Here is a 25,602-nt window from a genome sequence, read left to right as displayed (position 1 = left end):
GGTTTCTCCACGAAGGACCCTCCCTTCCCAGCCTCTGTGCCCACAGCCGTGACAAGGGTCCTGGCAATCTCAGTCCTGCCGAGGCCCCGCCTTGGCTAGAAACCGGGCTAACCTATGTCACTGACCAGAAGGAGAACGAGGACTTCTCCAATGAATCTCCTTGAGGCTCCTCATTTAAATACACAGGACTGTTTTTCCCAGGGCTTCTTCTAGGCAAGTATATATGGTATTTCATGTGAGGAATGTTCTATTCACAATCTCCTACCTTTTTGGTTCGGGAAGGGATTAGAATGACCTTATAGCTGATCAGTTCTCCAGTGCCTGGAGCACTCCTCCCCCACGACCTCCAGCCCCCACCCGGAAACCTTTCTCTCCTCCAACGCACTCCCCACCCCTTTGCCCCCAACTCAGCAGCACAGGCTCCCACCCCCACCCTGGGGCCAGAGGGCTAAACAGAGGACCAAAGAGAGGGGAGCAGGGAAGCAGAGGAAGTTCGTGTCTGAATGTGTGCCCCAGTTACATTCCAGAGGCAAACAGAAAGTAAAAAAGAAAAAAAAAATTAAAGTTAGGTCACTGCTGTTTCCTATTACCCATGCCTGCGCAGCTCTTCATTCATACCTTGCTGACGGATTACCCGCGAGCCAACAAGGCATCCCAGGACAGAAGTGGGGAGGCTTGGGGGGGGTCATCGTCTGCCCTGTTCAGTTTTCAGCAGATGACTAGAAGAATCAGAGAGGTTCAGTGACCTTACTAGGGTCACACAGCCAGTTCCTACAGACCCAGGACTAGAACACAGGTCTCTCAGGACCTGGGTCCAGATTCCTTCAGTGCCCACCCTTGGCTTCAATTCACATGCCCCATAAGCATAAGCCTTCATTGACTGCCCCTCCTTTCAGACAGCCCTGTGGGCTAAGCCAGTGGTTAGGTTGTTAGCAGGGGGTTGGGGCGGGGAGGTGGGGAGCGGCTTCTGATGGGCGGGCTGCTAATTGCTGTCATGTTGGTGCAGACCCTGACCACGTGCAGACCCCCTTGAGGACCGAGGCAGCGACAGTCTCACAATGGAAGTCTCACAATGACAGTTGGCTGCACAAACGCAGGGCAGTTGAGGGGAACTGAAATTTGATCTTTTTCTTTCTTTCTTTTTTTCTCCCCCTCCAACCTGGTCTGAAAGAGCCAGTGAAATCCCCAGCCAGACTCACCGAGCAGCCTCTGCGTCATTGAGAAGCACAGAGGAGGGTGGTACCCATCCCTGGGCGGTTGGGGGAGCCCCCCCCACCCCCACGCTGCCCTGCCTCCTTGCTGTCTCTGGCACAGGGTCCCGGGCCAGCCGGGCTCCCCAGCCGCGGTCCCTGTCCCCGTGCGCTGCGCTCCGGACGTGGGCGCTCCGGGCCGTCACACACCCGCTTCCTCCTCTGCCTCTCACCGCCAGCATCCTCGGAGGGGCCAGCACAAGGTTTCCATTAGCGAAGCACATTTTTGTGCTATGGATATTGAACCGGGGAGGAAAGAAAGCAGACTGTTGTCCATGATGGATGGGTTTTCTAGAGGGCTTCCCAGGGTGGTCCTTTAGAGGCCAGGATGGAGCCAAGCAGGCTTCACAGCTTCACAACATGCCCTTGTTCGGCGCGTGTCCATGCTGGGGGTCTGTCTGCTCTGCCCCCCGCTTCCCCCACCTCCATCCCTCCGCCCTTCCCTCCCCCTCCCCCCAACATCCCAACTTCCAGTCTGTCTGAGTGTAAAACACCTTCTCAGTTCTCCTTTTAGAATCAAAAGTGCCCTGTCCCTGGGCTTGCTCTGTGTTACGGATATGTCTATCCCGAAGTGGGAGGGATGGCATGGGGACCCCAGCTTGAGAAACATAGCCTGATAATCCTGCATTTAAAGCTATCTCTATCTCCCTTTCCAGAATGCTGAGGTTTTCTTACGCTTTGTAATCATGCTATTCCCATAATCGTCACCCTTATCCACACATAGTCCAGATGAAATGGGATGGATGAACCATAGGCCCATTTCAGGGTTCTCCATGACTTGCATGGTGCCGAGAACATAGTGAGTGGGAGCTGGATAAATGATTTACAAAAATGACTTGAGGTCTATGGAAACCTAGTTTTTAAATCCATTTCCCTCAGCTCAGTTAACTCCATTTTTTAATTTTATTATTTTATTTTTGAAATATTTATTTATTCGGCTGGGTCAGGTCCTAATTGCATCATACAGGAGCCCTTGTGGCTTATGGCCTTAGTTGCTCCTTGGCATGTGGAATCTTAGTTCCCTGTCCAGGGATCAAACCTGCTTCCCCTGCTTTGCAAGGCAGATTCTTAAACACTGAAGCACCAGAGAAGTGCCCCCCCCCCCCACTTTTTTTTTTTAAATAGAAGAAGGAAATGACCTTTGGGAACTTGAGTGGCTGAGTGAGGAAGCAAATCCAGTTCTCCCAGAAGTCCCTTCCAAGTCCATCTCTGCGCACTGTTGGGGAATTTTGAACCACTATCTTAAGAAGTACCTCTGCCCTCAGGGCGCTTTCAACCTGGCCAGGGAGTCAGAATATATGGAGGAAGTAATAAAGGACAATTGAATAGCCCAACACAAAACTGCTTTGGGGACAGATAGTGCTTGAAGACGGGAATGAATCGAGACCCAATTCACTGAGGAAAAAAGGTGGAAAGGCTATAAAGGGAAATGTCCACCCAAGGTCAGATCACTGAAGACAAAGGCAAGTTCATCAAATCTTTAATCCTGCGGAAGGACTTTCAAAGAGCCTTTGGCGACAGGTGGAGTGGCCGACAAGATGCCCCGACCTCCCAGGAGAAGCCTGAAGATCAGTGCCCACATCCAGCCTTTTATTCTTTAGTTCTTTCCACCTCTGGGAAAGAATTCTAAATCACAGAGTCTTTTGCAGCATCCAAAAGTCCATACTGTCCAAGTCTCAGAAATTTACGTATTAGAGGCTCTAAGAAGTCCTAAGGGCAAAACCAAAAGCAAAGAACAGAAAACCTCAAATCAGGAAACCTTTAATTCAGTGTTATCGGAGCTTCCCTCTCCGACCTTCAGAACCGTCGTCTCTGCTGCCTGGTCCCTAGGAGAAGCGGAACACCGAAGAAGGAAGCCTTTGTCTGGGGCAGTTTTAGGGACTGACCCACAAGCTGCCTTCCCAAGGGGCTTCCCAGCTCTCAGATCCCCGAGCTCACACATCAAGACAAACCCATATGTTCCTTTCCTTCTGGAAGGAATCTCAGCACTCCCCACCTACCTCTGCTCCCACACCTGCTTCCTGGGTGTGTTGTGGGTCTTCTCCCCAGAGAGTTGCCAGAGATGGAGTCTCATCTAACAGTTTGCCCAGGGCTTAGCATGGAGCTTGGCTTGCAAAACGTAGGTGTGTAAGCAAGTGTGAGCTGAATGGGATGCATTGCACCTGTGAGTAGTTCTAGTGCTTTCTTTTCTCTTCTCCTAAAACCCCCAGCTCCACAACCCTCCCTCACTGAGAGACTGTGTCTGAAGTCTCCCCAAAGGTCAAGCTGGGAGGTACTGAGATCCCCCCACCCCACTCCCTCTCTCCACCCCGACCTTTCCCTGAAGCCTCTGCCCTAAGACTGTGTCCGCAGTTGATGGAGAGGCAGCCTGTGCCCCACCTCCTGCCCCTCCTCTCCACACTCCTACCCAGTCCTCTCTCTCACTTCCCACCACCCCACCCCAGCCAGGCTTTCTTTCCCTCTGTGGAGCTGTCAGCCCAGCTGCTGGCTCCAAGGAACCTCTGTTTGGCTGGGCCCTGGGCCAATCCCTTGCCTCCAGCTGCCCGATTCAGGATGATCTAAATCAGAGATGCATGTGTAGGCCTAGTGTCTTCAGGGGATGCTCGGGACTGGCCCACAAGCTGGGCCAGTGGGTCTTCCCTGGTCTTCTGGGCTAAAAAGCACCCTCAGAGAATAGCTACATCTGGCCAGTGGGAGCACCTCTGACCACAGCCACCATGGCCAATAGCTCTGCTAGTCCAGAGTGGATGCAAGTTTGTAGGGGTGGCTTTGGAGAGGGTCTTGGCTCTCTGTCAGGAAGAGGGCATCCTGTTTCTTCCCGATAGCTCAAGTGGTAAGGAATCTACATACAAGAGACGCAGGTTTGGTCCCTGGGTGGGGAAGATCCCCTGGAGAAGGGCATGGCAACCCACTCCAGTGTTCTTGCCTGGAGAATCCCACGGACAGATGAGCTTAGCGGGGTGGTGGGGAGTACAGTCCTTGGGGTCACAAAGAGTCAGACATGACTGAGCACGCACGCATACATACATCCTGCTCCTTGTCATTGAAAGAGGCTGGTTCCGGGAATGGCCCAGGATGGTCTTGGAAGATCCAGATGCGTGTCGGAGAAGATGTAGGGAAATGCTAGGGCCCCATCCTGTGTCTGCACCCCAGCTCCTTTCTGCAGGCAGGACACAAAGGAGGTCCAAGAAAAGCACTGTGGGACCTGCTGCTGGGGCAACGAGGCAGAGGATGAGGCCAGGGTGGGGGGTGGTGTGCAGGGAAAAAGGCATGTGACCTGCTAAATACACCAGCCCAGGGGCCCCACATCCCCCCCCGCCAGGTGAAGGAGCAGGAAACAGGGAAGTCTCCAGGTCCTGACATGTGGTTGTAATGATCACAGACCCCATAGGCGCCTAGGGACCTCAGAGGTCATCTCCTCCATCCTCCTGCTTCCGGACAGGGCTGTATCTAAACTAGTCAAGATGTGCAGGCAGTTCTGTTTGTAAAGGTCCCTGGAGAAGGGGGAAATGAGCTTCCTTTCATCAAATATGAGGCTTGGGGATCTCAGTGTTGACTTTGCCGCCATCATCCAGAAAGGTCATACTTTAGAAAGACTACGTCAGAAACTGCCTCATGACTCAGCTGGACACTGGGACGCGTGGGTCCTGGGTCTGGAGAGGGCTGGGACCCACCTCTCCCAAGTTTCCCAGGCCTGGGAGTGCCCACTGCCTGGCCACATCCCTCCAGTCGCCCTTCTGGCTCTCTGCTCATTTCAGCGATGCATGCGGGTGGTTAGAACAGGAGTCAGCAACACAAGCACCCTGTTATCGGTGTGATGCTTGCTCATAGCTGCTACGGCTGCAGCTCTCAGTGGAAAAGAAAGTCTGTCTTTCAGTTTCTTTCTTAAGAAGACCTGTTGTCTGGACTTCCCTGGCGGTCCAGTGGTTAAGACTCTGCACTTCTTAATGCAGGAGCTGTGGGTTCGATCCCTGGTTGGGGAACTAAGATCTTCACATGCCACACAGTGTGGCCAAAAATTTTAAAAAGAAAAAAAAAAAAAAAAAGACTGTTTGTCTACCATCCTGTCCCAAAGGCAGAAAGGGGGTTAGGGTGAGTGTCCCAGCTGGGATGTCTTCCCTGACCTGTCTTGCCTTCCACCTCCTCTCTGACTCCCCAGCCAGGCCATGATAAGTTCCCACCCCCGCACCATCTTCTGTGTGTCCCCTATAACCACACTGGCTGACCTTTTGGAGGGGCAGTGGTGTGATACAGAATAACTGTTAGGGGGTCCCCGTGGGGCGGGCTTCCCTGGGGGCTCAGAGGGTAAAGCGTCTGCCTGCAATGCAGGACACCTGGATTCGATCCCTGGGTTGGGAAGATCCCCTGGAGGAGGAAATGGCAACCCACTCCAGTACCCTTGCCTGGAAAACCCCATGGACAGAGGAGCCTGGTAGACCCCAGCCCATGGGGTCGCAAGGAGTCAGACACGACTGAGCGACTTTGCTTTGCTTGTTTTGCTTTTATGGGATGGGCTTCCCTGGTGCGAGAGACCTGGGTTCGACCCCTGGGTCGGGAAGATCCCCCGGAGGAGGGAATGGCAACCCACTCACGTATTCTTGCCTGGAAAATTCTATGGAATTCTCCAGAGGAGGCTGGAGGGCTATGGTCCACAAGGTCACAAAGAATTGGATAGGAGTGAGCGACTAACATTTTTACTCCATGGGGTACCCATATAATTTAGTACCTAAACCAAAATGCCACTGAGGTTGAAAAGGCTGCCCTTACTGATGCAGGCTGCCAGACATAAATCAGAATTCCACCAGGTCAAGTGGAGTCCTCGATCACCCTGGCTCAGGGTTTGAATGAAGTCCCTACAACTTATATTATCTGATTCTGAGCAACTGAATTATTTTGAGTCTTAGGTTTCTTATTGGTAAAACCATGGTAGTCCACGTGATTGCAGGTCAGACACGACTTAGCTGGTGAACAACAACGCTGGTAAAACATACTAATGTACAGTATCTACCCCCTAGGCAGGAGCAGGATCTCGGTCTTTGAAATACATGAGTTATTCAAGATGTTTGTTAAAAATTAAGATGCCCAGGGATTTCCCTGACAGTCTAGCGGTTAAAGCTCCACACTCCCAGTGCATGGGGCATGGGTTCAATCCCTGGTCAGGGAACGTGGCGTAAGACCCCATACACTGCGTGGTGCAGCCTAAACATTTTTTTCAATTAAAAATGTAAAAAAAAAATTTAACTTTAAATAAAAAATTTTAATTTTTTCATTAAAAATCTAATAGGTTTATTTTTAAAAATTAAAAAAGAATGAAGACGCCCAACCCAACTCCAGTAAATTCTGACCCACTGGCTCAGAGTGTGGCCTACGAACCTGTATTTGGATGGGTGGTCCGTAGTTCAAATTTTGAGAAGCCTTGCCTTTGAATCAGAGTAAGGACAGTGAAAATGACCTAAGTAAGGCACCTGGCACAGAGCGGCCACCAGGAGGGCTGCTGTCATCCCGCTGTATTCTTGCCTTTTTCCCTTCCTCCTTCCCCTCTACCCTGTGAGTTCCCCTGGGCTAGGGTTGTGTCTTACCAGCTTTGCAGACACAGTGCCAGCCTGTCACACACAGGCTGCTAATGATGGCCTAGAGCTCCTTTTGGATGTCCATGTTTACAGGACAGGGTTTTCCCAGTGGCTCAGCAGGTGAACAACCCACCTGCAATGCAGGAGACACGGGAGACTCGAGTTCAATCCCTGGGTCGGGAAGATCCCCTGGAGAAGGGAATGGCAACCCACCGCAGTATTCTTGCCTGGGAAATTCCATGGACAGAAGAGCCTGGCAAGCTACAGACCATGGAATCACAAAGAGCTGGACACGACTGAGTGAGCACACACACGTGTAGAGGACCAAGGACAATGCCTGCCCACCATCGCCCACAGGCGCGGGCACCCATGGCCCCTCGGGGAGATCGCCGATCTGCAGAGGATGGACTTCTGTGCAGTTGGCTTCATGCCCACCGCTTCCCTCCCAGCTCCACCCTCAAGCTCAAGCTGAACAACCTGGTCTAGGGTGGAGCCCAGGTTTGCTGAGAAGTCTGGCTGAGAGATTTGACCGTTAAATGAGTTTCATCCTGAAATGACTTGGAGTGAAAACTGAAAGTAAAACTCAAACCACCCACTTCCCCAGCGAGTGCTGATCTCAGCGAAGCTGCTCCAGGCTTGGAGGCCCCGTACTGCCTCTCCCTTCCCTGCCCAAACCCCAACTCCGCTGAGCACCGCACCCCAACACCCACCTCTGCCCATGCAGGACTCAGAGGCTGGGGTGTGATGGGGGACACACCCCTCCTCACAGAGCAGACACACAGATTCCTTATCAACCCTGACTCTTTTCTATGCTTGGACTCTCTTTACCAAATGAGAAGCTGTTCTTCCATTTAAAGATGCGTATCAGACACGTATCATGGCCATTATGTACTGAGCTTCAAACTGTGCTGTCCCAACAGCAAGCTGGTACCACTTAAGTCAAAAACAGAAATAGGACTTTTAAAAATGCAAATATAAAATTCCTTTCTTTTTCATATGATTAAAGAAAGGTTGTGGCTTCCGAGGTGGCACAGTAAAAAATCCACCTGCAGTGCAGGAGATTTAGGAGGTGTAGATTCAATCCCTGGGGTCAAGAAGATTCCCTGGAGGAGGAAATGGCAACCCTCAGTATTCTCGCCTGGGAAATCCCGTGGACAGAGGGGCCTGGCGGGCTACAGTCCATGCGGTCATTAAGAGTTGGATATGACTGAGGGACTAACACACTCAACACATAGGGGAGTTAGTCTGTGCAGTGGGATTGTCCCTGAATGCACACTGTTCCCGGAGGCTCCAGGAGGCTGTGTAAACGTACCCAAGTTCACCCAGCTAGGTGGTAGTATGGGGAAGAGAGGCAGAGACAGAGAGCAAGCAACCTACCACCTGTGATCTTCCTAAGAGATCTTCCTAAGAGATCTGTGAGCCTGGTCCACCTAGCAGAACCAATTTCCTGGCCCTCAACTTCCAGGTGCTCATCTCCACCTGGATCTGCCTACCTCTCCTTCACAAATGCCCATCTCCCACTTCACTCTCGTCTACCTGCATCTCACTATGTTCCAGGCATAAGCACGCATAGAAGCCTTCTCACCCAAGGCTCTCACATATTTATTTTAAGATCCATCTTAAAAACTGGGGTGTTTTTTTTATCTGTCATGGAATATATTTAATTCCAGTATATTATCAAGCAGTTACAGGGATAGTGACAGCTTTTTATTGAATAACCTCATCTCTTCTTTCCTCCTACAATCGTCAAATAAACAAACAATCCAGGACTTTTCTGGTGGCCCAGTGGCAGAATCCATCTTCCAGTGTGGGAGAGGCAGGTTCAGTTCCTAATTGGGAAACATACTCCCACATGCCACAGAGCAACGAAGCTGGGTGCCACAATGAAGACCCAGCACAGCCCAAACAAAGAAACCTTGCCCCCAAAAGAAGCCCATAAGGGCAAAGCTGGTGGGATATCAGCGTGAACAATTAAAGAGACTGTCACCTCATATCATGCAGCGGATGTAACTCATAAGTTCACGCCTCTTCCAACAATCTGTCTTAAAATCAGAAGTCAGAAAAGAGGACTGTCCCAGGGACGTGTGCTCACACCCACCTGTTGGGCTGGCTCACGCTCTGTCACTTCCCTGTGATGGTAATTCCTGGATCACGGTCATTTTCTCCGGTCATCACATGTACTCCTCCATTCTGGAGGTATACCATACAGTGAAGATGGTTCCCTAAGCACCTCCTTTCCAACAATCTTGTCCACTACCTACCCCAACCCCTTAGTCCCGTACTCGGACACTAGACCTCGTTCTACCAATAATTTCAATTCCACCATAATCTCAGTATCTTGCATTCCACACCTTCATTCTTTGCCCCTCTAGAACCTCAGTTCCAAACATCTTGGATTCCCAGACCCTCATTCTCACTGGCCTCACTTCCTCTCACTTTCTTACCTGCCTCAAATCCTCTGCTCAGTCCTGATGATGACTCCTTCGTGTATATCCTCGATTCCTTGCCCCATTTTGCTTTATCCCAGCAAGATATGAGCTGAGAAGCATCAGGCTGGGGTACCGAGACCACCTCATAGGTGTAGGAGTGTGTAGATATTCTGGGTGCTTCTCAGAAACGCTGGGACTCTCTACAGCCACAGGGAATACAAGGCTCCAGCTGGCGTGACAAGAAACCCAGAGCAAAGGGTGCTCCTTGAAGGAGTCGTGGGTGTGTGAGGATTTATGAGGAAGTGGAGAAGTTCTGGGAGAACTAGACAGCAGCGCTGAGAGATTCCCCTGAAGCACAGTCATGTGCAGCTGGGTCCTGGGGACTCACCGTGACGATTCGCTCCTCGCGGCTCTGAACACAGCAGCCACTCCTTCCGAGTTCCCAAGAGAAAGAGTCCAGTTGGGTCACAGTGCACCATCCCACGCAGAAACTGCCATGGGACAGAGGCTCTTCCAAGCCCCCCGAGAGGAGCCAGGGCTCGGCATGGCCACTAATCCTCCGATCAGGTGTCTGCGACCTGGACGGCACGGCTCTGGCCCTGGAGGGCGCTGACTGTGACCAGGGCGAGTGTTCCTGACCACATCCTCATCACACTGACTCACATTTGATTCTGAGAACGGGTTCTTCATGTCCCTCGTCCAGGAACCCCAGGCAGCCACTGCTAAGGGGATTTCGATGGTGGTCCCCAGGACTTTCAGACTGACTCACCCTGTTGGTCCTCCAACACTGACCACATGCTGATGTCATTGCAAAGCCTGCCAGGAGACTAGAATGAAAAACTTATGCCCTGTTCCTGACTTCAAGTTTTATTGTCATGGGAAGTACATTAGGCTTTAAAGCAAGAAGGATTGAATTCATATCCTGGTTCTGTCTCGGACTAGCCGTGAGACCTCTGGAAGCTGATGCGAGCTCTCTGAACCTCGGTTTTGTCATCTGTACAGTGGGAAGAGGGATGTTCACCTCTCTGAATCTCAAGAGTTTTAGCTTCCTGTACTCATCTCACTCCCAGTATGTGTTTGTTTCTTCCACCCCAGATCCCCCCACCCCTGCACCCATGCAGAGACACAAATCAATCCTCATTAAACACTCTGTGCTGTATTTTTTCTGCAGCTAAAAAGCTCAAGAACTGGGCTTACCCCTTGGCTCAGTGGTAAAGAATCCACCTGCTAATGCAGGAGACATGGGTTCGATCCCTGGTCCAGGAAGATCCCACATGCTGTGGAGCAATTAAGCCCGTGTGCCACAACAACTGAACCTAGAGCCTGGGAGCTGCAATTTCTGAGCCCATGTGCTGCAACTACTGAAGCCTGCTTGCCTAGAGCCTGTGCTCTGAAACAAGAGAAGCCACCGCAATGAGAAGCCCATACATCGCAACTAGAGAGTAGCCCTTGCTTGTCGTAACCCGAGAAAAGCCCACACAGCAGCGAAGACCCAGCACAGCCAAAATAAACAAATAAACAAAAGCTCAAGAACCTCCACTGCCACTTGTCCTAGAGTCAGAAGGTCTGGGATGGAGTCTCAGCATTGCACAAAGTGGTATGCTACCCTGATGCCCCCACTCTGCCCTCCAAACTCCCACTTCCTTCTCCGAAATAGTGGGGACCCAGGGGTTAGATGGCCTTTTGCATCCCTGCAGCTCAGCGTCCTCAGATCCAAATACTTTGATTAATTCGACCTCCTTCCTCTAAGCTTGAGAAAACTACCTACGTTGCTCCACCCAACATGGACACAGGAGTTAGGAGGGGCCTCGGGAGCGAAATGCACATGGGTTGGGGGAGAGGGAGCGAGAGGGGGCCTGAGCTGTTTTCAAATGATGAAACCACATAGAACTGCCTCCCTACCGCATCCTGGGCTACGGTCTGCCTGCCTCCAGGACACCTGCCAAAAAGTCCTACCAGCCTGGAAAGGACAGGGCAGATGAGGCAGAGCCTCTGTCCTCCCCTTAACCCACCGAATGATGGAGATTGGCCTTCGCTCAAGGGAAACATGACCCAAACAAGTCAAGGCGGTTTTAAGACCTGAATCCCCTTCTTGCCCTGCAGTCTGGAGGTGTGAACTTCAAGGCAGCTCTGCTCCCGCACTGCCCCTGCCCGGCTCCAGGCTGTGGTGAGGAGGAAATGTGATAAAGTGGAGGATGCCCCCCGTCACTGCATCCCCTGCACACAGGGGCACCCTCCCAGCTGAGACTGACTTCCCAACCTGAGTGTGAGCTTCCAGACATGGAGCTGAATCCTTCACATTTTGGTGCAGCCTTCTGACTCACCAGACATGGCGCTTAGCTCTTTATACATCATTTTCTCATTTAATCCCCACCCATAACATTATGGGGTTATTATTTTCATTTTCTAGATGAGGAACTAAAACTGGAAGTTAGGTCACTTGCCCAAAGACCGGTAGTTACTAAATGGCTGAGCCAGGATGTTTCTCTAAGCTCATTTCGAAAAACCAGTTACTTCAAAGTTTGTATTACAAAAGTTCATGCCAGTGAAGAGTCTCCTCTCCATTCCCGTGCCCCAGCACAGTCCCTTCCTCAAGGCCACCAGGATCAACCAGTTCTTTTATATCATCCTCTAGATACTGCCTGCATATGCATTCTAACGTGCCTCAATATTGCTTTGTATGCATGTGTGCATGCTCAGTCGCTTCACTCAAGCCTGATTCTTTGAGACTGAAGCCCACCAGGCTCCTCGGTCCTTGGGATTCTGCAGCAAGAATACTGAAGTGGGTTGCCATGCCCTCCTTCAGGGTATCTTCCTGACCCAGGAATCAAACCTGTGTCTCCTGCATTGCAGGAAGTTTCTTTACCATGGAGCCACCTGGGAAACCCCATTGCTTTGTCCATGGTAATGTCCTGTTGTTCAGCACTTTGCTTTTAAACTGTGTATCTTTTTAAAAATTGGGATATAGTTGCTCTATAGTGCTGGGCCAATCCCTTGTGCACAACAAAGTGAACCAGCCGTATGCGTACGTATTCCCCCCTTCCCTTTGGTGCCTCCTCCCCACCCATCCCATCCTATCCCTCTAGGTCATCACAGAGCACCCAGCTGGGCTTTCTGTGCTATCCAGCAGCCTCCCTCTAGCTAGCTATTTAACACAAGATAGTGTAAATATGTCAGTGCTGCTCTCAATTCATCCCACCCTCTCCTTTCCCGCTGTGTCCACAAATCCTATTCTACATCTGTGTCTCTATTCCTGCCCAGCAAGTGGGTTTACCAGTACCGTTTTTCTAGATGTCATATGCGTTACTATACCTTTGTTTTTCTCTTTCTGACTTACTTCACCCTGTATAACAGGCTCTAGGTTCATCCACATCTCTACAAAGGATCCAATTTCATTCCTTTTTAGTGGCTGACTAATATTCCATTGTGTTCCTTTGTCAATGAACATTTAGGTTGCTTCCATGTCCTGGCAATTATAAATAAAACTTAATAAATACCTTAAGGGTGATTTTTCTCTCTCTCTCCCTCTCTCCATCTCTCTCTCCATGCCTGGGACTTTGCAGTTGGATTTGTTTAGAGTCTGTCTCTGAATGGCTGCCTTTTGTTAGGGTGGACATGGGAGGTCTTGAGGCAAAAAACTGGAAGCAACTTAAAGATTCTGCAGGTGGCCTCCTCCATCAGTAGGTGGATCCCCCCGAAACCCAGAGCAGATGACCTCATTAGACCACCACTGCTGGCACGAGCCCAGGAGACTTTCAGAGTAAGGCTCTGTCTACTGCCAAGGATGGTCCAGACCCAGAGGTGCTGGTCAGGACCATCAGACCAGTGTCCAGGGCTGCAGTATCTTGGGGAACCCCTGCCTGACTTGATTTCCTTTCACCAGAGAGAAATCTGGGTACGTGCAGTTGGTCCTAACCACTGGGGAAGAGCTTTGAGTCCAGGAGCACTCATTCCCCAAGCCTCAGTTCAGCTTCTTTAATCTGCCCAGTACTCACCTCCACATGGGTGAAGGGACTTTAACGCCAGTCCCGGGGGATTAGAAGAGAGTCCCAGGGAGATGACTGGATGATCAGGGGGTTGTGTGGGGGATCTGAAGTCCCCTTAACCCTCTGGGCCTCCATCCTCCAAGTTTCCCCTATTTACATTGTGAAATAAGCTATGCTTGAAGGAAGCTTCCACAGCATGAAGTTCAAACAAATTTTAATGTAACTCTTCTTTCTAGAACAGAGAGAACTGTGAGTGGATCGCATTATGCCAGTTATATCATGAAGCCAGAATGTCCGAACACCTGAAGAATAGACCAGTCACTGCTTTTTCCAGTGTGGTTTCAGTTCAGTTGCTCAGTCGTGTAAGACTCTTTGTGACCCCATGGACTACAGCGTGCCAGGCTTCCCTGTCCTTCACCAACTCCCAGAGATTGCTCGAACTCGTGTGCATCAAGTCAGTGATGCCCTCCAACCATCTCATATTCTACTGTCTCCTTCTCCTCCTGCCTTCAGACTTTCCCAGCATCAGGGTCTTTTCCAATGAGTCAGTTCTTTGCATCAGGTGGCCAAAGTATTGGAGCTTCAGCTTCAGCATCAGTCTTTACAATGAATATTCAGGACTGATTTCCTTTAGGACTGACTGGTTAGATCTCCTTGCAGTCCAAGGGACTCTCTAGAGTCTTCTCCAACACCACAGTTCAAAAGCATCAATTCTTCAATGCTCAGCTTTCTTTATGGTCCAACTCTCACATCCATACATGATTACTGGAAAAAAACATAGCTTTGGCTAGACAGAACTTTGTTGGCAAAGTATGATTTAGGGACCATTTTATCTAGAGATCAAGGATGGCATAACACTCAGTAGTTCCCAGACTTTTTACACTTGATAAACTAGCATAACTTCACCCCCAAATTTGAGAACCAAATAAAAAGCTGATAACTCAGCATTTTGCCAAATAAGAATATGAATTTAGGGAGGCACAGATGTAGAAAGACTACCTGCTGTGACTATTGTTTCACAATGAAAAGATCTTCTGAAAACAAAAAGTAAAGCAATCTAAGAACAAAGATACCCCCTCAAAGAATGTTTTCCTTTTTCTATTACAGTGGAGTTGATTCACAATATTGCGGTAGTTTTGGGTGTACAGCAAAGTGATTCAGTTGTACATACATATATATATTCTTTTCCATTACAGGTTATCATGAGATATTAACTTAAGTTCACTGTGCTGTTTGGTAGGTCCTTATTGTTTACTCAAAGAATGTTTTCTGCTCACATGCATGCATGCTAAGTCTCTTTAGTCCTGTCTGACTCTTTTCGACCTTCTGGACCACAGCCCTCAAGTCTCCTCTGTCCACGGGATTCTCCAGGCAAGAATACTGGAGTGAGTTGCCATGCCCTCCTCCAGGGGCTCTTCCAGACCCAGAGATCGAACCTTTGCCTCTTATGTCTCCTGCATTAGCAGATGGGTTCTTTACTACTAGTTCCACCTGGGAGGCCCACACACATAGTCTTTGTTCTCCCTCAGACCAGCAAACATTTCTTCATGGACCTTCAGAGATCCATCATGGGTCCTCATTTAGGAGTTAATGTACTTGATGATGAGATGCAGGCATGCTCCTCTTAACCAGTGGTGTTTACTAGTAGTTTCCTTGAATTATTCTTGCATCCTAACCTCCCTCCCTCCTCCCCTCATTCCTTCTTCCCTTCCTTTCTTCTCTCCTTCCCTCCCTCCTATCCTTTATAAATGTTTCTTGAGCAACTACTATGTTCCAGCCATCTTCCTACCACCTTTTCCTCTATAACGAATGTTTTTATAGTACCAAAGAGCTCCCCAACACCCGATCAAGAGGAGCCCGTGAGGTTGGAAAGAGTAGCTGGTTGGTTCCGATGGAGTTCTTTCTGACCAGGAGAGCTGGAACAACAGATGTAGAATGGTAACCCTCAGCCAGAAAGGAAAAGACCCTTAACTTGACTTTGGCTGAGACAAGAGCCCTTTCAGGTCTATTTTGAGAGATTTGAAAAGTGTGCCTGCACCTGGGGTTTGGTCCCCAGAGAGACCCATCCCAGGAAGCAGGTTGCACTTCCCCTGTGTCCACCTGGCTGGGAGTTCACCTCCACCTGCACTGGCTCATCACCTGCAGGCAACAATATTGCTGGAGAGTTTTAACATCTCCGGAGGCAACCTCAGATGTGCGATCACATGACCTATCTGTCCAGGTTTCTCCTGAAACATCCATCACCACTTTGGGTAGGGTTCTATTCCCAAGTTATGCACATTATGCAGGTCAGCCCTACCCTACTGTTTTAGCCTACTACTTTTAGTGCACAGTTTTGCAGAATGCAAGGGTTTTCAGGAATGCTCAGGCTATGTTATAGCACAGAACGTTGTGGTAAATTAATACTACTGATCTTTAACTATATGTGAAACTGTAGAACAATCATACCCACAGGACACTAAGCTGCGGTTAAAAATTTTTAAATGTAGAGCTGTGCGGGGAAAATCCCCATAGCAGAGTAAGTGAAAAAAAAAAAGAAAAAGAAAAGCAATTTGTAGAACAATATGTGCGGTGTGATCTATTCATGGGATGGGGGGATAACCTTCTAAACAACACCCTTTACCCCCTATGGGTACATGTATTACATATGTCTGTAAGTTAAAGGGAAACCTCTTTCTCTCTGTTTTGGCAGCTTCAGGTTTTAGGTGCAGTGTGCAGGATCTTTTTATAAAATTAATTAATGTACGTATTTTTGGCTATGCTGGCTCTTCACTGTTGCTTGGGCTCTTCTCTAGTTGCAACAAGCAGGGGTTACTCTCTAGTTGCAGTGCACAAGTTCGTCATTGAGGTGGCTTCTCTTGTCGTGGAGCACGGGCTCTAGAGCACTTGGGCTTCAGGAGTGGCAGCTCCCGAGTTCTAGGGCGCAAGTTCAGGAGTTGTGGCACGCAGGCTTATTTGCCCTGCCGCCTGTGCGATCCTCCCAGACCAGGGACTGAACCCATATCTCTTACATTTACAGGTAGATTCTTTACAGCTGGACCACCAGGGAAGCCCATTGCTTATGTATTTAATAGCTAATTAAAACATAATAAAAAGAATTCAAATACTCCCTCTTCATCCAGAGATTGGAATTAACAAAGTCTTTAGTGATAAACCTTGATGATGGCTCCTGGGGCCTAGGTGGGGAGGAGAAGGGGGAAAAAATGAAGACACAAGGGGAGCAGAAGGGGCTTCCCTGGTGATTCAGATGTTAAAGAATCTGCCTGCCATGCAGGAGAGCAGGGTTCAATCCCTGGGTCAGGAAGATCCCCTGGAGAAGGGAATGGCAACCCACTCCTGTATTCTTGCCTGGACAATCCCATGGACAGAGGAGCCTGGTGAGCTAAAGTCCATGGGGTCACAAAAAGGAGGACACGACCAAGCGACTAACACAACTCAAAGGGGAACAGAGCTCTGATTACTCTGAGTGACAGGTGGCAATGACTTCCTAATTTTACAGAAACCAAGCATATTTTGATGGCTGTAAAGGGCCATGGGGGCGAGGGTGGAATTCCCCAGAATAAAAGGCCACAGCCATTAGTGGACTTTCCACCCCGAAGCCACCTTCCGCCCAACATCCAACGTGGGGATGAGCGAGAGAAGGATGCAGGAAGTTGCTGTGAGTGGCCCTGGATCTCGGTGCCGGGGCAGATGGTCAGAGCACCTTCGGAGGGACCACAGACCAGGGGATTTCCTGGGGGTGGAGTCTCGGGTGAGGCCCCCAGGCTATTCTGAGTGTTCCTCCCCCCCGCCGCCCCAGCTCCCCCACACTGGTTCCTGGAAGCCTCCCTGGGATTATCAGAAAGTTGCCGTCTTCAGCTGTGTTCAGCAGGAGCGGAGGGGGTGGAGGGTACAGGCCACCTGGCTGTGAGCTGAAAGAGCCCAGAACCAGGAAGCAGCAGGACGGCCATCCGAGGGGGTGGGGTGTGTGTGTGTGTGTGTGTGACTCTGGACAGTGCACTCAACTCCCTGGGCACTGCTGGCCCCCCCTTCCATGTGTAACATGTAAAAATGGGATAGTATTTCATCTCAGGGCAATTTCCAAAGGCTGTGGAGAAAACAATGCAAGATAAGGCATGTGAATGCGATCTGTAAACTGGAAGGTGCAGTGAAAATATAAGTGACTTATTTCTGTCCAGATGCAACTCAGACGTCACCTCCTCCAGAAAGCCCTCCCTGATTCCCTAGCCTAGCTTTCCTGTTGTTGTTTGGTCGCTAAGTCATGTCCGACTCTTTGCAATCTCATAGATGGAAGCATACCAGGCTTCCCTGTCCTTCACTATCTCCTGGAGTTTGCTCAAATTCACGTCCGTTGAGTCGGTGATGTTATCCAACCATCTCATCCTGCTGCCCACTTCTCCTTTTGCCTTCAATCTGTCCCAGCATCAAGGTCTTTTCCAGTGAGTCAGCTCTTTGCATCAGGTGGCCAAAGGATTGGAGCTTAGGGGTTTCTATTCTTGGAACTCTATGGCTCATCATGTGAACTTTGGTTTTAACTCATCTGTCCTGTTATATTGACGGACTTGGAGGACAAAATTATATTTGTTTTTCTAGTTCCAGCTTCCATCACCGTGTTGGACACTAGTAGGAACTCAAGGATTGCCTTGAATGAAGTGTGTACATGAATGAAGGATGGTTATCTTCTCCAAATGATGTGGAGTACCCACCAACTCATCCTTGCCACAAGCCCTGGGATGCTGACAATTGTTATCATTTAGTCTCTAAATCATGCCAACTCTTTGTGATCCCATGGACTGCGGCCCGTCAGGTTCCTCTGTCCATGGGATTCTCCAGGCAGGAATACTGGAGTGAGTTGCCATTTCCTTCTCCAGGGCATCTTCCTGACTTAATCTGTGCTTCTTTCTGTTCCCTGAGTATATGTTCTTCATGGGCACCCCAAAAATACAGATCCTAACTCCTTAGATATCAGGAGCCTTGTCTAGTAATAAATCAGTAGTTTTAAAAATAGATGGTAAGGTTAACACAACTGGAATTTAAAAAACAAAGCACTCAGTAGGGGAAAGTAAACCCTCTTGAACTTAAACACCCACACACAGACACACACTCAGAGTTCCCCAAGGCCCTGTCAAGTCTTAGGGTACAAGGTCTGGTCCCCAAGTCCAAATGCTTCTTCTAGGACAGGCCCACAGACTGTGCCTAGTTGAGTCTCTGGGAGCTTTTCAAGACTCTGGGGAAAGAGCCAGCCCCTGTGTACTGAGGATCCACCCCAAGGCAGAAGCCTCCCACTCCTGCCGGGCAAGGCCAATAGCCCTTCAGGGCGACTGAGAAGAGAAAGGGTCACTCTGGCTGGAGGAGAGGGGGTGCTCTGCGGAGGAGGGGTGGTTTGTGGGGCCCCCAGGGACAGGAGGGGTGACAAGCCCAGAGCATGTTGACAAAGAGGGGTGCAGCTGTGAATACAGGCTGGATGGGCAGAGCTGGGTTGGGGAGAACCGTGGGACACTTTGGGGTGATTTGCTCTAGAAAAAGCTTCTGGAGTCTGGAGCAGGAGACTCCCCTGAGAAGGATACAAGCGAGGGATCTTGTGGGGAGCTGAGCGGATCCTTGGAGGAGAGACCCAGGACAACATGCCAGAGATCATCCCCGCCACGCCCTCTGGCAGGGGCCCCGCTAAACACTGAGAGCTCTTCGGGGTGGGTGCTGCTGCTTCATGGCCCCTGCCAGCTGCCAGCAGAGTCTCTCTGTGACCCTCGTTCACCCGGACACCATGTACCCTAAGGCAAGCTGGAGCCCTTTCGCCTGTGTTACTAGGCACCTTGGTAAGCAGTTCTTAGCTGCACAGTGCACCAGACAAGGTGATGCTGGAACTACGCTCTTAACACAAGGCATTTTCAGATCGCCTGCTTTCTTCCCAGCCAAACAGACATAATGGGCATCTTACTCATTTTAAACATTAAATGGAGATGCTGAACTGGGCGGCCCCAGTTCAGGATGATGGTGGGATGGAACGGGAAAAAATCCTCAGGTCCCACAGGCCCAAAGCCTCTGGGTCCCAAACACCTAAAACATCTCTAAAATCTACAACCTCAAAGCCTCAGAGCTGCTCCTCTACTGGGCTTTATAAACTCCTCGCCTTCCTTTACCAAGCTTTCCCCGTCACAGGCCACAGACCCAGGGGACAGTGGGAAGGCAAGAGTGCCCGCACCCCCAGACCCAGGGTGAAGCATCACTCTGGGTGTCTGAGGGTGTATGCGATCTGGGATCACATGTAGGGCTGGCCCTTGGGCTCATCAGCAGGCTCGGTGTGCATCCAAGACTTGGAAGAAGGTGAAATTTAGGGTGAATCCAGTGGGTCAGAAAGATGGAGGTCCACAGCAAGGCAAAGAATACACAGAACACAGACATCCACATCCACACACACACACACACACACGCACACACACACGCACCATCCATCACTTGTGAGCCTTATGGAACTTAAAAGAGAAGCAGAATGAAAGACCCGATTGCTTTCTCAACAATGTGGATGTGTCTCACAAAGGAACTCTGGAGCAAGTGAAGGCAGATACCAAAGACAACAGGTTCTATCTGATGCAACTGAGGCTGAGTCCCAAACAGGCCGAAGGAACCCATGCTATGAGAAGTCAGTGGGATCGTAACCAGAGCTTCTGACATTCCCTGGAAGGGCATGAAGGCAGCTTCAAGGGGGTGCTGGCAATATTCTGCCTTGATATCAGAATCAAGGGTGGTTATCTGAAGGTGTGCACCTTGTAAAAATTAAGTTCATTTATAAAGTGGACACATCAGACTCAGAACATATAAATTAAGTATACACATAGAGGCATTTATTACATTTACAGTTTATAATTTGGACATTTTTGTAAGTGTTTCTTGTGTGCATGCTCAGTCACTCGATCATGGCTGACTCCGCAACCCCACGGGCTATAATCCGCCAGGCTCCCCTTTCCATGGAATTTTCCAGGCAAGAATACTGGAGTGGGTGCCATTTTCTCCTGCAAGGGGATCTTCCTAACCCAAGGATTGAACCTACGTCTCCTGCGTTGTCAAGTGGATTGTTTATCGCTGTGTCATATGTGTGTGTGTGTGTGTGTGTGTGTGTGTGTAATACTTCTACAGATAGTAGTTGTATTAAGAGAAGAGATAGACAAGCCACAGACTGAAAGAAAATCTTTGCAAAACATCTAATAAAGGACTGGCACATAAAAGTCTTAAAACTCAATAATAAGAAAACAAACCACCCAATTTTTAATTGGGCAAAAGGATCTGAACAGTCATTTTATCAAAGAAGATACACAATTGCAAATATGTGTATAAAAAGATGCTCACATCATGTGTCATTAGAGAATCACATATTGAAACAGCAGAGAGACACCATTGCACGCCTGTTAGGCTGACTAAGGTCTGAAGCACTGATGATATCCAGCGCCAATGAGAATATGGAGCAACAGAAACTATTGCTCGTTGCTGCTGGGAATGCAAAATGGTACAACCACCTTGGAAGGCAACTGGGCAAGATCAAAACTTAAACTCATACCATGTGATCCAGCATGGATCTCCTTGGTCTTCTCCCAAATGAGTGGAAATTTTATTTGCATGCAAGAACCCAAATATTTCTAGCAGCCTTTATTCATAATTACCAAAACTTGGAAGCAACCAAGATGCCCTTCAAAAGACGAATGGATAAACAGACACTGGCACATCCATACAGTGGAATATTATTCAGCACTAAAAACAAATCCGCTATCAAGCCATGAAAAGACATGGGAAACCTCAAAAGTATATTGTTAAGTGAAAGAAGCCAATCTGAACAGGACACACAATATGACTTTGTCTATATAGACATTCTGGAAAAGGCAAACTTACGGAGATGGTTAAAAGATTGGTAGTTGCCAGTGACCAAGGCAGGAATAAATAGGTAGAACTCAGGGTTGTTAGGGCAGTGAAACTATTTTGTTTGATACTGTAATGATAGAAATAGGTCATTACACATATAAAACTCATAAAATGAGCAACAGGAAGAGTGAACCTTACTGTAAACTGTGTGTTAGTTAAGAAGGTATCAATACTGGCTCATCAATTATAAGAAATGCACCACGGTAAGTTAAGATGTTAATAACTGGGGAAACTGGAGGCGGGAGTGGTGGGGTATATGAGAATTTTTGTACTTCCCCCTCAATTTTTCTGTAAACTTGAAATTGCTCAAAAATATCTGTGAATTTTTTAAAGATGTAGTTAAAACAGAAATAAACTGACAGACATAGAAAAAAAACTTATAGTTACAAAAAGGGAAAGAAGGATCAGGGATAAATTAGGGGTTTGTGATAAACAGATACACACTATTACATAATATATAGTGATTAGACTCAATAGATAAACAACAAGGACCTCCTATATAGCACAGGGAACTATATTCAATATCTTGTAATAACCTATAATGGGGAGGAATCTGAAAAAGAATCAGCTCAGTTCAGTTGCTCAGTCTTGTCCAACTCTTTGCAACCCCATGGACTGCAGCACACCAGGCTTCCCCGCCCTTCGCCAACTCCCAGAGCTTGCTCAAATTCATGTCCATTGAGTCAGTGTTGCCATCCAACCATCTCATCCTCTGACATCCCCTTCTTCTCCTGTCTTCAATCTTTCCCAGCATCCGGGTCTTTTCCCACGAGTCAGTTCTTCGCATCAGGTGGCTGAAAAGAATCGGTATATATGATATCAGTGAATCACTTTGTTGTACACCTGAAACATTGTAAATCAAATATGCTTCAATTTTTTTAAAGCAGTTGCATCACTTGAGATAATGCTTAAGCTTGCAAGACCTTCATTTCAGGTTCCTTAACCTATGAAATGAGGGGTTTCCCAGGTGGCACGGTGGTAAAGAATCCACCTGCCAGAGCAGATGTGGGTTTGATCCCTAGATGGGGAAAATCCCTTGGAGGAGGAAATGGCCACCCGCTCCAGTATTCTTTCTGGAAAATTCCAAAGAAAGAGGATCCTGGAGGGTTACAGTCCCTGGGGTCACAAAAGAGTCAGCCACTACTGAGCAGGCACACACCTATGAAATGAGAGAGTTTGACAAGGTGAGCCTCGGAGTCCCTGGAGGAGGATGCCTATAAAGGTGGGCAGACCGGCTCCCACCGTCCACTGTCCATCTCCCAAAGGCATGCGTGTTACAGGCAGCCCAGGATCAGCGCGCTCACTCAGGTGGTTGGAGACCCAGTCCCTGGGCCGGATGGGCTTCCAGGAAAGGGATGTTCAGGGCAGAACCAGAGGGGACCCAGGGCCCTGGGCTGCTGGAGGTGGAGGGTCACCTTCACTGAAGGAGTCAGGAGGCAGGAAGAACTTCAGAGCATCCTTAAGGTCCCCGCAGGGCACTGAGGGGCCCTGCTGGAGGCAGGCAGCTTTCACAGAGCAGCAGCCCTGAGACTTCTGTCCTGAAGAGCAGGCAGGAACCCTCTGTCAAGAGAGGACACACGGCAGAGGGGGCAGAGGTTTGGCACAAAGCGAGCAGCTGGGCCGACGTCACAGCTGCAGGAGCGGTGGGCCTGCGAGGCCCCTAGGGGTTCCGTGGAGAAGCCGGGGGCGCCCACACCCACATGCAAACCCGGACTCAGCCAACCCTGGTCAGAGTCTCTGTTCCTCCCCTCCAGAAGCAGGTCACACCGCACCAAAACCAGGCCCATTTCAGATTCGGGATCTCCAACCTCAGCTCGGAGATTCTCTTTCGTTTCTCAGTTTCCTTGACCCCTTTCTCCACAGCAGATTTTTCAAACTTGTGTGAACCTCCTGCAAGCTGCCTCCCCACCTCCCACATTCGGGGGCCCCTCCCCCACCTCACCTGCAGCCCCACCCACTGCTTCCTCCTTCCTGCTCATCATGCTGGAAGGCAGGGCCCCACTTGTCTCGCAAGGATTCTTCCATCCCTGCCCTGATTCTGCTGCCTCCCTGGTCTTCAGCATGAACGCGTCCCCTCCCTGTCCATCTCTCCTTTGGCCCCCTTCCTCAGGCCCTCTCACTGGTTGACTCCCTTCCTTGACCATCCATCAGGAGGGCTTCTCTCTGACGACCGCTCTCCCTCCACCCTCTCTAAGTGATGCCAGGAGCTTCCCTGGTCTCACTGATGTGGATGCTGTGGATGTCAGGATGTGAGTACCTAAGGCTATGTCTCTTCTCTGAGCATCAGGTGGGTCCGTCTGACTCGTCCTGGTCACTGCAGTTAGAGGCCTTTCCTATAAAAACCCTTGTTTCCAAGGACCCACTCCCACCTCCCCCACAGAAGGGATACATCCAAGGAACCTCACTGACACCCCAGAACCCTGACCCTCCTAGGCACACCCATGCAAACACCAAGGTCATAGCCGATTGGAGCCAGTATAGAAATCTGACTCTCTCTTTTGAAAATAGGAGTTTGGAGATGCATGGAAGAGATCAGAAGGCGAAAGACACTTGTTCTCAGCATAGCTGCTGGCAGGATGTCCGTGCTCAGTACCTGCCAAGCCATTGCTGTTCATCTTTCCTTTTCTCCTCTGAAATGATATTCCTCCTCCAGCTGCCCACCCCAGAAACTTTTCATTCTCTCCCCTTGTTGCGCATCTCCGATCAACCACTGAAATTGCCTCCTGGCCAGTCTACTGCCTCCAGGCTGTGTCCCCATCATCCTCCACGTGCACCCCGAGTGCTTCTGGGTCACCCTCTCACAGAGCAAACCGTCTCTCCTGACTCACCAGGCCCTGCTTGACCCAGCCCTGATGCCTGCTCGGTGGCACTTCTGGCCATCCCTCGCCTTGCCGTGGATGCTGCAGCCAGTGCGCAGTTTCCCAAATTCTCTGTTCTCTCTCACCTGTGGACTTTGTGTGTGCCTTTTTGAGGGCTCTGCCTGAACATTCTTTCTCCATCCCTTTCTGGCTGCATAATTCTTTTTTTTTAACTATGTGTTTGTTTATTTGACTGCTCCAGGTCTTAGCTGCAGCACAAGAACCCTTTAGTTGTGGCATGTGGGATCTAGTTCCCTGACCAGGGATGGAAGCTGGGTCCCCTGCATTGGGAACTTAGAGTCTTACCCACTGGACCACTGGGGAAGTCCGTGGCTGTACAATTCTTGACCAAATTTTAGTTACACCCTTAACTGTCTCTTCCTCGGGAAAGCTCTTCCCAGTGTCGCCAGTCATGGACCGGCATGGCAGCCTACATTCGCTCCATCACACCTCCCACCACACTCCCAGAGAGGTCCCTCTGAGTTGTTCTGACTCCATGCTGGACTGGTAGCCACTTGGACAAAATCCACCACTGAGTTTCATGGCCCTGGCATGAAATCTGGCCCATCAAAGCTGTTGAATGAATGAATGAATGAATTTGTGAGTGCCTTATAAGTATTTATCACTTGTTATAGGCACTGAGGACTCAAAGATGAAAAATAATACCCTGCATAAAAGAACCTGGAGAAAAAAAAAAGAACTTGGAGGTAGACCAATAAGGAAGCGAATAAGTTTGACAAAGGGTTATAAATGCTATGAGAAAGCATGAAGGGAGAGGTGGAGACAGGCATGGAGAAGGGTGGGATCAAGTCTACCATCTCAAGGGGTGCTTGAGAAATTCTTTTTCCTTCTTTCTTTTTTAAATTTTCCATTTTGAAATCATTTAAGACTTATAAATATTGCAAAAATAGTACAGGGTTCCCTTCCACCCTACCCCTAGTGCTCTCAACTGTTGACAGCTTAAATAACCACGGTTCAGTGACCATAACCAGGAAGTTCACTTTGATATGATGCTATCAGCTAATTATAGACCTTATTCAAACTTCACCAATTTGATTTACTCACATCGTTTTTTTTTTTTTTTAGGACCAGGGTCCAATCCTGGATTCTACATCCTATTTAGTTATATTTAGTTGCCTTAATCGCCTTCAATCTGGTACATTGTTCTTAGTCTTTCCCTTACTTTTCTTTCCTGTTTTCTTTTTGTTTTTGTTTTTTATTTGTTTGTTTGTTTTCTGACCCTGACAGTTTGAAAAGTATTGGCTAGTGATTTTGTAAAATGCCCCTCTGTCTGGATTTGTCCAGCAGTTTCTCATGATTTGATGGAGGCTGTTGTTTTTGGCAAGAATCTCGCAGATGGGACTCTATGCCCTTCTCAGTGTATCCTATCCCTATCAGGGTCTTTGTGATGTTACTGGCTCTCATTCCTGGTGATGTTAACTGCGGCCACTTGGTTGAGGTGATGTCCAATAGGCCTCTCCACTATTATCATTTTTCTTTTGTGATGAATAAATCTCTTGTGAGGAGATAGTTTGAGACTCTGCAGATATTCTGTTTTCCATCTATTTTCACATCCCACATTCAGCATCCACCCATGA

The 25,602-nt window shown here is 49.1% G+C and overlaps 1 long non-coding RNA gene across 2 annotated transcripts; it reads right to left on the bottom strand.

The window, feature by feature from the left end:
* Nucleotides 1-20,055: 20,055 nt before the first annotated feature.
* Nucleotides 20,056-22,828, bottom strand: LOC139030664 (uncharacterized). 2 transcript variants are annotated; one of them, XR_011483075.1, is made up of 2 exons: nucleotides 22,306-22,828; nucleotides 20,056-21,940 (listed from the first exon to the last, which is right to left on the bottom strand). It is a non-coding gene; the product is annotated as an uncharacterized lncRNA (long non-coding RNA). The 2 variants fall into 2 exon arrangements; XR_011483076.1 differs by having other exon boundaries at nucleotides 22,562-22,828.
* Nucleotides 22,829-25,602: the final 2,774 nt, after the last annotated feature.

The sequence above is a fragment of the Odocoileus virginianus genome, chromosome 23 (genome assembly GCF_023699985.2).
Source record: "Odocoileus virginianus isolate 20LAN1187 ecotype Illinois chromosome 23, Ovbor_1.2, whole genome shotgun sequence".
NCBI classification, from domain to species: domain Eukaryota; kingdom Metazoa; phylum Chordata; class Mammalia; order Artiodactyla; family Cervidae; genus Odocoileus; species Odocoileus virginianus.
The sequence above is the reverse complement of the archived record's forward strand: the minus strand, read 5'-3'. Positions and strand labels throughout refer to the sequence as shown.